General features: G+C 44.2%; 1 protein-coding gene across 1 annotated transcript in view; it reads left to right on the forward strand.

The window, feature by feature from the left end:
• Window positions 1-580: 580 nt before the first annotated feature.
• Window positions 581-14,274, forward strand: part of pik3cb (phosphatidylinositol-4,5-bisphosphate 3-kinase, catalytic subunit beta) — a 52,730-nt gene continuing 39,036 nt past the window's right edge. The window contains exons 1-2 of the mRNA XM_035622628.2: window positions 581-970; window positions 11,480-11,559. The gene's annotated coding sequence lies outside the window, so the exon portion shown is untranslated. The remainder of the gene's footprint in view (window positions 971-11,479; window positions 11,560-14,274) is intronic.

A 14,274-nucleotide genomic window follows, 5' to 3' on the forward strand; every position in this document is an offset into this window, starting at 1 on the left:
ATTTGAATGTGGTATATTATTGTCAAAATACATAATATAATTTTTCAAAGAGGAGATTGAAAATATTAATTTTGTAAATCATTTCTCACAGGTTTAGTGTGATTATTGAAGGAAAGTTGCTCTCAACAAATCAGCTCCAGAATAAAGCAGAACACAACAGGAAGGGAGAGGCGGCCTTCACAATAAAAGCCTCATTCATGTGTTTTGCTGCAAAAAAAACTTATAGATTATAATGGATTTGTTCATATGGGGAAATGCGTTTAAAACATTTGCTGCTGTTATGTGACACTGAACATAATCATTATTCATCTATCTATCTGTCTATCTATCTTTCTGTCTGTCTGTCTGTCTATCTGTCTACCTATCTACCTGCATGTCTGTCTGTCTGTCTTTCTCTCTATCTCTCTCTCTATCTTTCTGCCTGCCTGTCTGCCTGCCTGCCTGTCGGCCTGTCTGTCTGTCTATCTGTCTGTCTGACTACACAGGCTGCGTCCGGTGAGCAACAAGGGGCTTTTATTTTGAAGACTGAACCCGGATGTCCTGTTTCTCAGTCACTCTGCCAGACTTGATGGTGGCGGCGAGGGGGGACAGGCCGGCGGAGGAAACGACCAGCAGCGGCTGAAGCAGCGGAGGAGGAGGAGGAGGAGGTTCACCTTCTGAAGCAAACAGGAAGCAGGACCGCGCTCCGGTTCACCTGTGAGACTCTCGTCCCGCCCGGAGAGAGAGAGAGAGAGAGAGAGAGACAGAGAGACAGAGAGAGAGAGAGACAGAGAGAGAGAGAGAGAGCGCTCCTCTCCTCTCCGCCGCGGCTGCGTCTTGTCACTCTCGCACTTCTTTTTCAAATGATTTCTCATCGCGGAACTTCTTCTCTGTGGGGGAACACATCCCATGTAACTTCCAGCTGTACACACGTCCGCCCGGCTCCTTCTCCTTCGTCGACGACCTCGAAGCGGACAATGACTAACTAACGGTGAGTGCGCACTGGTCCGTCTCGTGTGAGTGATTTTTTTCTGGTTCTCACCTGTCGAGCCACACCAGACTCCGTTCACAAATGGGCCAATTTAGTGTCGCGTCGCCGCGGCTGCGCGTTCAACTTCTCTCGCCTCCTCCCCGGAGCACGCACATCTTCAACACGTCGGTGTTCGCACAACATCCGCATTTAATTTAACTTAGCAAACACGTTCCTCAGTCGTTATTTGGACACAATGAACCTGGCATTAAGGAACTAAAGTGGGTGGCGACAGCGAAATCTTTTTTGTAGGGGGGGGGGGGGGGGGGGGTATTATCTTGATGTAATGTTTGACTCTGAAGTGTTGTTGCTGTTTATAAAATCCAAGCTGAACACACGAGGAGACCCCGTGGAATTTGTCAGAGATTCAGTATTTTGTTGGTCGAGTCGGTGACTTTGCGAAGCGACACGTGAACGAACTTCGCAGTTTTGTGAACGGGAGTTGGTTTTGTTCTGCTGCCGCTTCCCCCGCGAGAATTACAGCTCGGCCGAGGTGACTCCGACAGTCATGCCTGTGTTGTTATGTGGGTTTTTTTTGTTATTATACAACTGTAAAGATGGCGTGATTTCATTTTATGTAAAAAAATAAAAAAATAAAAAAAAAATACAGCCCGACCGATATATCGTATTTTGGCCGATAATATCGGTCGATATGCGCCGCTCACAGACGGGTCGATATCTGCGTTCATGTTTGCCAATATGACAACTTTTCTTTTAACAATACAGACAAGATTAAAAGACTTGTTTCTGAATTGAAGTTCTATGAATATACAATTACATTTAATTGTCGTTAGGATTTGACAGCGACATCTTATATATCGTCTGCTAAAGCGTTACGTGAATTTTATTTACTGCTTAATATCAGTGTCTCCCCAAAATCCATATCAATTTTCGCCCCAGTGAAAAGTTTTTATTTGACACCGGCGTACAGTTAGGCAGGCTGCTTCTATCTTGTGGGATGACATTATGAGTGCTGATTATTGATCAATCTGTTGATTATTTTCTCGATTAATGGTTGTTTGGTCCATAAAATGGTGAAAAGTGATGATTGTGTTTCTCAAACCCCCAAGATGATGTTTGTGTTTTGTCCACACACAAAAGACATTCAGTTAACTGTCACAGAGGAGCTGAGAAACTAGAAAATATTCATATTTAAGAAGCTGAGATCAGAGATTTTTGACCTTTTCTTTCATTAAAAACTGCCTGAACCGATTAATCGATTATCAAAATAGTTGGCGATTCATTTAGCAGTCGATTACTAAACGACCAATCGCTTAACTGTTGCAGCTCCAGACTTTATTGAGCTGGAGATCCTCTTGGATCATTTTCAGTGAGCCTTCAGTTCCACTTCAGGAAACACTTGGTCCACACTGGGACACATTTACTCAACTGTTAAACTGTGTCACCGATGACGAGTTTGTCTGTTTTGTCGTTGAGAAAACTTTGACACAGAAGTTAAAAGAGGATGTGAAACTTTTAAAGTTATCTATCATAATCGTTTTTTAAACAGTTTGGCTTTCCTCAATACAGAGACAGAAGTCTTCTAGATGAGTTTGAAATCACACAAACCCGCTGTGATGCGCCTTTGAGAGGCCACACATCCGTTTAACATCCAGCTGCTTCAGCTCATCATCGGCAAAGTTGTAAATCAACTGCTCTATGGTAATATTGGATTTATATTTCATTGAAAGGACATAATTGTGCAGAAAGCAGACATTCAATCTGGTAATTTAACTATAAACAGATTCCCATGTTTAATTTCTATAAAATGTGATCACGATATCACATTACATAAACAGCAACATTACAGTGGGTGTTGTCCCATCGCCCCCCTCCTCATACCTAACCTGAGGGGCCCCGTGCTCCGAAGGGTCAGAGTGGTGACAGACATGGCTGCAGGGTGTTTTCTGTCATGTGAGACTCAATCTGACTTTTCACGGTTGTTTTCTCTAAAGGAGGATTTCACCGCTCAGTTGTCTTAATTTCGAGAGAGTTGCCATTAATACAGTTATTCAAAAGCGTCTCCGTGACAGCGCTGCTGCCCCCTCACAGGCGATGATTACTTGATTCTTTGCAGAGAATCTCAGTGCCACGCTTCACGTTGCGAAACAGGATGAGAATTTACCACGAGACTGAACAAATATCTGTTTCTACTTTGGCTTTGCATGGGAAATTTTTTCCCCACTTTGAGAAATTTTGTTGCCCCCTATTGATGCAATCGATGAGGTTGTTTCTCTCAGGCACTCGTCCTGGAAGCCCCTGTGTTGGGTGGGGTCTGCTGTCAGGCCTCCGCTGAGGTAAAGTTAGAGAACACTGATAAGGCTGACTGACGTCACTGTGCAGGCACCGGCCAACAATACAGCTATTTATTCTGAGCCAGATTTAGTCCCAAAGCTGGGCTCTGCTGAGAGACTCCAATGAAAGCAGGATTCCAAAGAAGTGTTCCCCTAAAACAAAGGGGGGAGAAACCTCTCGGTGACGTCCTCGTCCTGTAACGGGGTTTAAAAAGAAGCCGAGCAATAATGTTACGTGACGTCAGTTTCTCCGGAGGGCTGATTTTCCTCATGTGTTTGTAGTTTGTAGTCAACTGGAGGAAAGTTTGTCTCTGGTGAAACTCTTGAGGTTGTGATAAGAGCGAGGAGCCATGCGGCTAATGCAACCAGCTCCACTTTACAAACCAGCAGCGTGTTTGGTGTCGGTTGTCAGAAGAATAATAAGAGTTATTGGTGGAGGACGTTAAAGGCGCGCTCAATGACTCCGCAAGTCTTGGAGTAGAAGAGCATATGAAAACATGGAGGTGTAATGGCAGATTGCAGGAGGGTCAAACCAAACATACCAGCGCCGTCGTTAAGTATTTGAGCAGTGATCTTTTTTCATTGTTTTGGCTTCACTCCACCATGTTGGATTTCAAATGACCATGAAGGGGGAAAATAATGCTGACTTAGTTTCAACCTTTGAGGGTGTTTCCATCCATCGCTGGGTGAAGAGTGTGGGGAAAGTTAATTGTCTTGATATTTCATAAACTGCCATGTGCATGTATGTCAAACATGTATGTTTCAACATAAACTTTATCATAAAAATACTCTAAATAAAAAATTCGAAAACACTGAGATACTTTAAAAAAAAAATACTGGTTCATATCGGCAAACAAGAACACAGGTTCCGAGATGTCTGTGATATTATCGGCCAACCGATGTATTGGTTGGGCTCTATTTAAATCCAAGTGCAGAGAAAAGATGGAAAACAATTGAGAGAAGATGAATATTTATGGAGACTATGGAGACGTGTATGTTTGCTGTCTCATTGATTTCCTGCTGTGTTTGAACACTGAGAACCAACGGAACTGATGCAACAGATTTTCCAAGCTATTTCCAGGAACAACACATTCATACAAAATACTTACATATTTTTCAAGAGGGCCTCTTTTGTCGAAAAGATCGGTATTGTCTTTGTACCTGTTCGAAATGTGAAACACCTGCTGTGTGTGTGCTGCAACTGTCACTTCTCATTCGCACCACCTCCATTATCTTCCTCCTCTCGCTCTCTCTATTCCTCATTATAGTGAAGGACTTGTGTAATGTCCTCTTCAAGAGTAACTGTGACAGGGAGACGGTGAATGCTCTTTTCTTTGTCTTTCATTTTTGTGTGTGTGTGAGATGTGGGTGTGTGTGCGCGCAAGCCGGATTGTGTTTGCTATAGCGTGCATGATCACTTTTGTCTTTTCTAAGCCCCCAAAATCTTGCTTATTATAAAACTATCGATTTGAATGGAAGTTGCTACAGCAAGAAATGTCACCGCCTGTGAAATGAGAGCGGCGTCTCTTGGAATTCTCCACTTTGCTGCACAGCACGCCGGGACCTGCCAAGGAATGCGGGGAAGACAGTGGGAGAGGGAAGAGAGAGGGAGATGTAATGAACAGAGAGAGAAATGCCAGAGGAGGCACAGTGTGATACACCCGAGATAAGTCTTCAACTAGAATGTCGCTCAGTAGAGCGCAGACCTCCACCAAGGACCAACAGTCTCCTTAAAATCAATCAAGCCGCACCAAATCGCACACACTCATGGATGCCGGTCCCCTTAATGTGTTTTCTTTTTTCATCAAGGGCCATGAATTATTCCCTGGGCAATTTGTAAAAAAGAAAACGCCCTATATTGCAATGTTTTACAAAAATGATAAAATAATTTGTACAGATCGGCCCGTTTGTCCGGATCTGCACCCCAACATTTATGGATTCTTTCTTCTTTCGTGTCCTATCTTTCCACCAAGGATCTGTAGTTTTCTGTGTAATCCTACAAACAACCAAACAAACTAGAATGGAACTCAGTAGAGTGCATATACTGTACCTCCACCGAGGCCCAACAGTCCCCTCAAATTCACTCGACCCTTATAGAGAAGCAAACAGAACTCTGCAGATCTGGAAATCTAATCTCCATTGCGGAAGAATGAATGGTTGATTAAAAAGACGAATCAAAACCATAAAACCACGTGTAAATTGAATGGGTACTTTCTTGGCCCATGTCTCATCCTTCCACCAATTTTCTTAGAAATATTTTCAGGGATGAAAACCTCCTTTGCGGGGGTAATAAAAAAAAAAACAGCCTAGAGAACCAGGCCTGTGTGGTGCGACAGCTGTGGTTTCCGTGGTCACGCCGTGTCTCCTCGCAGGTACAGTTGTGCGATGTGGTAACAGCGGCAGCCTCAGATGTATAGATAGACAGTGTGTTGGCTTATGCCTGCTACCCCAGGGGCTCCAGCCTCCAAACTGTAACCTGAGAAGGCAACTCGCATCTCTATGGCAACACTTCCTCCAAGCTCAGGTCCCTGTCTGCGACTGCTGATGACACATGCACCTGACTGTTTCATACACACACACACACACACACTAGGCCTTGTTGTGTCTTAGCCCTGTAGTTTCAACGAGAGTGGGTCGGGTTTATGTCTTTCATTGTTGAAGCAGACGCCATATGACTGATCTCAGCCGGATACGTCATTGTGCGTCTCTTTGTGTTGTAATTACAGTGTGGCAGTTCTGTCTCGGGGCTTTGCATGTGTGTGTGTGTTTTGTTGTGTGTTTGTCTTCTGAGTGATCAGCAGTGCTACACCGCAGTCTGAGATGGACCTTTGCTCAGTCAGACAGCTGGAAGGTAACTGATTTACAGTGTCTGATGGCAACTTTGGAGAACACACACACACATACTCACTCCATCCTCCCACCTAAGGGCAGCTTCACAATAGCAGCTATAAATAGAGATAGAAACAAGTAAAGAAAAGGGGGACAGGGGGTAAAGGCCATGGACACACAGACCACAAACGCAATCAGTGATTGAAATTCGTCCACCTTTAAATTTTACATTTAAATGCCAGTAAGGCTGTGTGTGTGTGTGTGTGTGTGTGTGTGTGTGTGTGTGTGTGTGTGTCCCATGCTCCTCTGTGATGGAGGGTTATAAAACATCATACTGTGCTAATGAGTGGGTGACCATTGTTTTTTTAGAAATGGACGGACAGCGCTCTTTTGTTTACAATGAGGCACTGATGACGAGCAGTCAGATGTAATGGCCCTTCAGACCACACTCAGTTTTGGCTTGGTGCGTGAAAACGTGCGTACTGGTGCATTCCCTCCCACATTCCTTCTGCATGGTTTCAGGGCATTAACTAAATCGCCTTTACTGGATGTGATTTCTGGAGGGGGGGGGGGGGTGAAATCCCACTGCATAACATAAGGTTTTAAGTTGATTTCCTATGTTTCCAGGCAGCCTTTTCTTTTCTAGTTGTGCCAGTATGCTTTAAGAATCAAAGAGAATGTAATCCGTCACAGTGAAAGTGTTTTTTAGGGACTTAACGTCACGGTTAAGTCATCGCCAGGCACGGTAAGAGAAATGGTATGGTGGCAGGGCAGGGAGTGCCTTCCAGGAGATTTGGTTTACTATGCAACCCTTCAGGGCCTGGAAAAAAACCCAAACACCTGTTCATAAAAACAACTTTCACTGCCCTTCATGGTCGGAAGGTCATAATGAAGTTAAGGATATTTATTAGAAGAGTAAGGGATTGTGAAAGCATGCCCCTCCCACCAGTGACTGACCCACATGACCCACGCAATAAGAGTGCGTGCGCGTGAGTGTGTGTGTGTGTGTGTGTGTGGGTTTGTGTGTGTCCCAAGGTGAGCGAGAGTGAGAGACTTGGCTGCTGATGAGGCCCACGGTATTAGGATTGTGCATTCCTCTCATTCCTGTAACGGAGGATGGGTGGAGGAGAGGAAGGGTGTGGGTGTGGGTGTGGGTGTGGGTGTGTGTGTGTGTGTGTGTGTGTGTGTGTGTGTGTGTGTGTGTGTGTGTGTGTGTGTGTGTGTGTGTGTGTGTGTGTGTGTGTGTGTGTGTGTGTGTGTGTGTGTGTGTGTGTGTGTGTGTGTGTGTGTGTGTGTGTGTGTGTGGAGAGAGGGAGAGATAGATATGAAAGTTGAGCTATACAATGATAAGACTTGGGGAGGATCTGAAGATGAGAAATGTTTTTGCTTGTATGCCTCTGAGCTGACGACAGCCATGGCGAGGGGCTTTACGCTTGTACATTACGAACATGCATCCATTCATCTGTTTGTCCAATAGGATGGACGTTGCGTCTCCACGTTCCAAAAATGAAGTCAAAATGTTCCAGATACGGATGCTGCCATCTTGGGCTGGTGACGTAGTTTTGAGCAGGAGACTGTTCACTAGTGAGGAGCTGGCAAGAGAAAAAAAATATTAGACATATGACTTTTTAGTTTGGTCCATGTCCGGTCGGGGTTTATGACCTGTACTACAGCCAGCCACCAGGGGGCGATCAAGATGATTTGGCTTCACTTTTGAAAGCTGTCATGTCGTCCATCTTTATTTACAGTCTATGGTTTGTCCTTTTCTCTTGGAACACAATATCTCAGGAGACTTTTGAGGGAATATCTTCAAATTTGATAAAAATGTTCACTCAGGCTCAAGGATGAACTGATTTTTGAATTTGGTCGTTGAAGGTCAAGGTCAATGTGTCCTTGGTAAACGCATTTTAAGAATTAATTTGCAGAGTATGATAGAATATACTTATTACCTTCAAAAACTCCTTCAAAGTCCTCCTTGCATATATTATTTTAGTCTGCACAGACACGGTAGCAGTCTGTTGGTGGAGGCGTACAACTGCCAGGCAGTAATTCTAGTTTTCTTTTTGTTTGTGTGGTTAGTCCTTCAGAACAGAGGAGAGTGTATGTGCAGTCATCTAATCCCTTTTGTTTAAGAACAATAGATACACGTAAAAAGCGAACGTCATTAACCACTACTGTGTGCATTGTGCTGGAAACTGTTTTCAGTGTTATTTTCCCTCAGAATTAACTTCAGCTTAGTGAGTGGCCAGAGTTGCTTGAACAAATATAATGTCACTCAGTGGAGCTCGTACCTCCGCCAAGGCCCAACGGTCCCATCAAATTCAATCAATCATTTGCACACACTCAAAAATCCTCCAAACAAATGTTGTGCTTGGAAAATGTATTTTCCTGTGATCCTTTTCTCAAGTTGCTTGCTCAGGAAAGAGGCACAAATATATCACAGTCGTTAGGTGTCAAGATAATGTCAAATAACAATCTAGAATGGCATTCAGTAGAGTGCAAGCTTGTATATTATCAGTCCCCTGTATATTGTTTTTCACCAAGATCCATGAATGATTCCCTGGGAAATATGCAGGGGAAAGTTGCAAACCCAACTGAGCAACCGACGGGGGACACTTTATGGTGGCGCACCGCTAATTCCGTTTCCGGTTTCCGGCGGCGATGAAAATTCAACGTGAATGCGACGTATTCTGGACTGTTTTGTGCAACAACCGTGTTCAACACGACGTAGCAAACACGGCGACTTACACGGAGGTCAGGTCCACCTCATGTCACTATATTTAACTCATTCAAAGTTGAAGATAACATAGGTTCTTTGTTGCAGGTGATTATACATATATGAACACATAGTTATGGACAACATATTCAATTTCTGTGAATAAGTTCTTCTAAATATTACACACTGTAGCTTTAAAGAAAGTGCTAAACACATTCCTGGATCTTCCCCTTTGGACAGATCCGCACCAAATTTGGGTGGGTTCTTTCTTGGTCCATGTTCCACCCTTCCACCAGGTTTCGTGGAAATCCGTTTAGTAGTTTTTGCAAACAAACAAACAAAGTAGAGTGGCACAAAGCGCATACTGTACATTCGCCAAGGCCCGACAATCCTTGAATTCAATTAGTCTTTTTCATCAAGATCCATCTAATATTTCAAAGGAAAAAGACAGTAAAAAAAACATTCCTGAATTGCACCCTGGGCCATGAATCATCCTTCCATCAAGTTTCTTGGAAATCTGTTTTGTAATTTTTTGCGTAATCCTAAAAAAACGAACAAACAAACCAACCAGAAAACATCGAAGTCCGCAAAAATATCGAAGTCCGCAGTGGCCACACCAACTTCAGAGGGTTTTTGCTGCATCAAATCTCTCAGGCTATGTGTTCTTTCCCGGAATTTTAGAAACAAAATATTAATAGCTAAATTGGATTTGGTCTGGAAAGAGCAGAATTCTGTGAAATGCTAATTGCAACCATTCTTGAAAGGCACAGAAATGATGGTGAGCAATAGAGCTTCATTTTTCAGGCTTCAAAATCATTTCGGAGATCTGTGCCATGTCACTGACGTTGTGGCCATGTTTTTTACGATCTGTGATTAAACTGATTATTTTCGCCACCAGCCCAAAAACAAACTCAGAAAGCCGTTGACGTTTACAGTGGAGTTTCTTTTCTTTTTCTCTCCCCACAGAACTGAGGCTAAGCTAATTTTGGGGTCGGCCCCTCGAGCAAAAACGTCATCACTAAACCAGTCCATACTGAACCCTCTGTCCTTCTTCCTCTCCGTTTCTCCTAAACTCCCTGTAACACACACACACACACACACACACACACACACACACACACACACACACACACACACACACACATACTCGCACTGGTGTGGATCATGTGATGTTTTGAGCTGAATTCAGTCGGGCGAAGTTTAAACGTCGACTGTCTCTGGCCTGTGATTTTTATCATAGTGTTCATAACACGCCCCCTGGAACTGGTGTTTTTTGAGACGACCGCAAAATCATTTTTCACAGCACATTTTCTTGTGGAAACCCCTGAATCTCACCTGCTCCCCCGTGACCGTGTCCTTGACACCGCCGTCGTCTCTGTACATAAAACCGTCTCTGCCTCAAAATCGACTCACCACAGTTTTTTTCTCTCTCTCTCTCTGTGTCACACCCTGGTAAACAAGATAGAGAATCTTAACTGCTGGGGAATAACAGGAAGTTTACATGGCCTCGATCAGAGTGCCTGTCATCATGGCGTCTCCTTTTTTTTTTCTGCTGACAGTATACAGTGAACAGTTGTCGTGTCTGTTTCCATAGTTGCAGCTCTTTGAACTTTGGGCACATGGTCGTGGCGGAGAGGCCTCGGGCTCCTTTTGTCCGCACATGCAGATGCCTTTTGCTTCCTGTTTTAATCTTGATGTTTCATGCTCGCACACCGAGTTCCTGCTCCTTTTGGTGTACAGATACTGTCGTTGACAGCGACAGCTAAAGTGGTTTTCATTGACTGTAAGTGAACGCCTGACTTTTTCTCAGCCAACTAAAGCTATACAGTGTGTAATATTTAGAAGAACTACAGGATTCAACACCTTGTAGGTGTGATTCAGACTTTAACCTGTCTTTTGATTCATATTTGTTGTTTTTTTCCCCCTTTGGCTTCCTCTGGAAAAACTTTTCCTTACTTTTTTCTCTTAAGGCTTCAGCGAATGTGCCAGAATCTGTTTGCACGATGATGCTAACAATGACAAACACCACAGATATACATTTGCAGTTCCACTCACATAGTGTGGAACTGCATCAGATGTTTTATCATCGCAGAAAAATGGAAAGGATGAATCACACACTGAATCAATTCACTCTGTAGTTTCAAACTGCGTCGCTCCAATACCTCCGCTGGACAACGAGCGGAGGTATTGGAGCGACGCAGTTTGAAACTACAGAGTGAATTGATTCAGTGTTTTCTATGTGTAAGAAAAAGATGGATATACTTGTTCAGGCAAATAAGCCTCCTCAGTGATTTCCAGCATCGTCTCTCCACCGTGACCTTGAGCGAAAGGGAAGTGATTAGATGTCGTAGTAAAAAGGAGAAGCAACGGAGTAGGGAAGGTGAGGAGGGGGTCAGCGCGGTCACTTGAAGTGCTCTGTGCTTTCGGTTTTCTTATCTGGAATGACGGGGTGGGAGGTTACTTGACAACACTCACTTTCTGAGCAAATCTCGTCTCTTAAATCAATAAATCATTCTCCTCACATTTTTGCATTTGCCGTCTCTTAAGCAAACAGCTCCAAGACATCTCCCGCATTTTGTGGTTTCCCCCCTTCCCTCGGCTAACAGTTTGTTCTGTCCTTTTGCCCGCCAGATGCAGTGTCCCAGAAGCTGTGCAGACGCCCCCAGCGAGGAGCAGCGGCACAGGGAATAAGAGAATTCAGGAAAGCGCAGGTAAAATCCCCCCACGCCTCCTTTCTCTCTGTGAGCACGCTTCGTCTAATTATCTTCATAATTGTCTTGACCTACTTTACCTATCATGATGCCTCGGTGAACGTGGGAGAGGAGGAATGGAGCAGTGACTTGGCTGGAATCTGGGAGAGTAGGCCTCGTCCTGACAGGCGGGGAATGCGTGGAAGTCGGCCAACATGCTTCGCTTTTCACGTCACAGAACGTTGTTACTCCATCACAGCACACAGCATCACGCTGCTCATTTGTCCTTTTTTTTTACCCTGCAGCTCTCTTAGCCAAAGTCAACATTGTAAAGTTTGACCCGTCTTTGGACTTTTTATGCAACAGGAAATATTGGGAAGTACAGTACATGTATTTATCCATGGGAGTATGCAATCTGCTATTATCCAATAGCACAACGTTCTGTCTTTACAAAGCTCGTGGCCACTGAGATGCTTTTTTCCCCTCGCTGTGGTAAGTAGTTGCTGATCGGCAAACCCTTTTTTTAGAACAGATAACCGAAGTACTGAACTGTGGCGCTCTCAGTACTACTGACCCAATTTTTCAAAGTGTGGTGAATGAGTCCATTGCTTATTTAGTGTAGAACAGCTAGTTCCTTTTTGTTTTGTGTTCTCGTATTAATTTGAAACAACTCCGACAGTTCATTGTTGTTGTTGGTCTTTTTTGTAAACTGAATACCATTGGGCTTTGACTGTCTGTGTTTTGGACAAAAAGCTTTTTCAATCTGTCAACTTTGGCTTATGAAACTTGTTATGAAGAAAATAACTAACTGATTAATGAATAGTGGGAAAAAAGGGGGATGCAATGATTCTACAAATCCACAATTTAGGCTGTGATTTCTGAGCCACTGTCATACCTTACTTTATTTTATTTTTTACATGTTTGCGAGGGTTGGGAATAATCAAAATTCTCCCACACTGCTGAATCGCATGTTCCCACTGGGGTCTGCAATCTCAGGGTTATTATACACATTGAGCTAATTAAACGGACCCAATTTTTTTATTGCCGGGGGTGATCACTTGATGGTGATTTGGACCTAAATAGCCACGTGACGCACACGCCTTTTTTAAGACAAATGGGTGTAATGTGTGTAATATTTCCAAAATTATTAACAAGCTTGCTCAAACTTTGAACGATATGTAATATATGGGACTGTGGCTCAGGAAGAGGAGCAGGTCGGCAGATGATGTAAAGACATCCGGCTCTACTTTGGCACTTCTTCTCCATGATGGCATGTGTGCCACTGTCGTAAACACCGTCCTAACTTCCTTCCGCCTCCTCCTCCTCCCCCTCACACAACATAATAACCACACTTCCTGTCATCAATCAGTGCCAGTGGCCAATAACCATGATAATCAGTTCAGATGCCTCCCACCTGCGCACCCCCTCCCCCACTCCTCTCCTACTCGAACGTGGAAAAATGACTCGTCTCTCTCTAAGATGTTTTTTTCCCACCGACACTACTGTGTCGTCGCCACTCACTCACGTAATCTTCCGCAACGAACGGAACATTTACGCTTTGAAATGTTTGGTGATTGATATTTGTCCGCTGGCAGACATGAAGCAGGAGTAACAAGGGATTGCTGAGCCGAGAGACCTCCGCAACTTTAACCCAAAATGGTGTCACCATAGTACACATTCCCATACAAAGTGTAGAACTAATTATCCTACGTCCTGTGGAGTCTCTTTGGAGAGTCCATGGATTATCTTATATCGTGTAAACTTCCCTCGAGCTTCATTTGCATGATTTCCTCACGCAAATCAGCCAATATGCAGTCTTACTCTCACTATTAACAAGTGAGCAGCGTGAAACCCTTTCACTCAGACAATCCTAGGAAGCCCTGCCCAGGGTTGCATTCTCAGGAGTGTGTTTGGGTGGCATTATCCGCAGGGCACTGACCCAGGGGACCACAGAGGTCGTGTATAATTGGACCTGGGCTCGGTTTTCAGTTGGACAATGGCACATGCGCTGTTAAAGCTATCTAATTATAGACGGAGGGTAAAGAAAGGCAAGTTTATGTTTCCTGTCTGCAGAAACAACAGATGTGTTAGTCAAGTCTGTCTGTGTGTGTGGTTTTGATTCTTGCGCTTGACAACATTGGCGAGTGTGTGCGCTGCAGTTAAACAGGAAGGGATGTTGTGGCAGGGCGGTGTGTGTAGGGTGGACACAGAATGAGCGAGGGGGGGACATTAGCATGTCATTTACCGCGGCTAATTGCTCCAAGCAACCCAGTCACCTCCTATAGCGAGATTATAGCCGGAGCAAAGAAAAATAACAAATTTCCAGGCTTGTGCGTGGGTGTCCGTGCGAGTGTGCGCGAGCGTGTCATTCAGTGCCAATGTGTGGCCCCTTTGTTTTTGAGGGGGAGATAAATGGCGGTGTGTGGCGAGTTGCTTGGAGGCGAACGCTGAAAAATCGGCAGAGTGTGTGGGAGCCGTCCCCGCTACATTCACGACAGCTCTGTGTTATTTCTGTCCCTTTTATTTCCATTTTTGTTCCTGCTCTTTTGCAATATGATCAGCGGCTGCGCTCCGGTGGGGAGCTGTGTGACTGGGTGCGAACAGCCTGGGATTTACGTCTAAATCTACTTGTACAGAGCTTTGACCTGAAACGTCCTTCCAAATGAGCTCCGTTGTTCCTGGTCAAATACGTTTTAATTTTTTATGTAGGATTATTAAAAAAATAGACACTGTGGT

This window comes from Scophthalmus maximus, chromosome 11, assembly GCF_022379125.1.
Source record: "Scophthalmus maximus strain ysfricsl-2021 chromosome 11, ASM2237912v1, whole genome shotgun sequence".
In the NCBI taxonomy this organism is placed as follows: domain Eukaryota; kingdom Metazoa; phylum Chordata; class Actinopteri; order Pleuronectiformes; family Scophthalmidae; genus Scophthalmus; species Scophthalmus maximus.